This window comes from Etheostoma spectabile, chromosome 15 (genome assembly GCF_008692095.1).
Source record: "Etheostoma spectabile isolate EspeVRDwgs_2016 chromosome 15, UIUC_Espe_1.0, whole genome shotgun sequence".
Lineage (NCBI taxonomy): Eukaryota > Metazoa > Chordata > Actinopteri > Perciformes > Percidae > Etheostoma > Etheostoma spectabile.
In genome coordinates this window covers 18093000-18094932 of record NC_045747.1, presented here as the reverse complement: position 1 = coordinate 18094932, position 1933 = coordinate 18093000, and positions in this window count along the sequence as shown.

Here is a 1933-nt window from a genome sequence, read left to right as displayed (position 1 = left end):
TTCTTTAAGCACATTAATACAAATTTTAAGTTGGGGTGCACTAACATTCGAGCCCCACTGTATTGTCAAAGACATTATGTAATATATTTTCCATTTAAGTTTTTCCATATTAATATTAAGAAATGAATCTGTTGGTATCAAGTGGCTCCCCCTTACATTTCCACCTAATGTTAGACCTACCTGTGTTGTGGTTTGGCGGTTTTGTTGGGGTTGTTTTCCTGTTTTTGCCTCCCTGTCTCAGTGTTTTGCCCCGGTCCCGTGTGCCTGATCTGTCTCCTGTTCCCGGTAAGCGTCTGTATGTTCTGTTTCCTGTTTTATTTGATAGTCAGCTTCCTGTCAGGTCTTGTCTTGTCTTGTCATAAAAAAGAAAAAAAAAAAAAAAAAAAAAAAAAAAAAAAAAAAAAAAAAAAAAAAAAAAAAAAAAAAAAAAAACAAAAAAAAAAAAAAAAAAAAAAAAAAAAAAAAAAAAAAAAAAAAACAAAAAAATAGCTTCCTTTGTTTGTCTGATTGTCCAGCCCCGCCCTAATGTGATTCACCTGATGTCTCACCTGTTCCTCATGACCTCGTTACCTCTTGTATTTAACCCCAGTGTTTCCTTTGTCTCTTGTCAGATCATTCTGGTTCGTTCGACTGGCTGCATGTGACTTTGTCACAGTGATCCTGATATTGTTCCTGGTTGTGGTGATTATGTTTTTTTTTTGTCTTTTTTGGATACTTGCCTTTTTGCCTTATATTCTGGATGTTTAGCTCCATTGGGGCTCACCTTGTGTTTTGGACAATAAACTCCTGTTTACCCCCACCTGTCTGCCTGCCGTCCTCTCTGCATTTGGGTCCAATCCTCACTCCCCACAACAACCTGTTGTCTTTCTTGTCCACCATCCTCACACCGGAATGACATTAACTCACTGTAAAATTTTTATTTTAACCGTTATTTAACCAGGAAGTCCCTTGAGATTGAAATCTCTTTTTCGAGGGAGACCTGGCCAAGACGGCACACCAGATTACAATACAAACAAAAATACAGCATGAACAAAATCATACATAAAGGAAAGGACAGGTCACATGTGGCAGTTACATTTTTGAATTCTATGACACGAAATATAGCAGCCTTAACTTCAAAACTTAAATCAGCATAGTCATGGCATCCGATAAGACAAGTATTATGCTGTAAGGTTGTGCTGCTGTTGAAATTACATTCAAATTTTGGATTTTCAAAAGTACAAATGTGGAGAGCCACTTAGCACAGACCTGTAAAGAGAGAGAGAGAGAGAGATATGTGACCCTGTTATTACCAAGGGGGTAAGCCAGACTTCACAAAGCATAGCTCACATGGCGCCATTTAACTGCTACCAAGCACTCACCCGTTGTTAGCATTCCATTGACTGCCATTCCTTTTGGCGCCACTTTGACTTCAAATACATTTACATCTGAAGCGTTTAAATACTCTATTGGTCCATTGTTTATTTCTAAAGAAACACGACAATGTATAAAGGCTCCATTACCTTATAACTCATGAGTCCGTAGCAGGTGTTTTTGTAAAAATAGGTCATAACCACGCTGCCACAGTCACCGTATTGCCAGGAAAAGCACGCAGACAGTTTCGACTTACGTTAGCTGTTTAGGTTTAATTACTCATGTTAAATAGCATTTGAGTAAGCAATAATTAGCCTGTGTCTATGTTATCTCCCATCTCTGCTGACTGGGAATGAAGACTTACAACTGTCAGACAGGTTGCTCACCTCACATCTACGTCATTAGCATTTAGCTCAAGGCACCACCGTTCTGAAGTAAGCTTCTAAGAGCCCCTAGCATGGCTGTGCGCTTTTGTCATGCACAAAAATAAATATAAAAGCAGACATATTTTGGATTTAAAATGATATAACTAAGTAAAAAGTGTGTGAGTGTTCATCTGATGAGCAGGTGGCACCTTGTA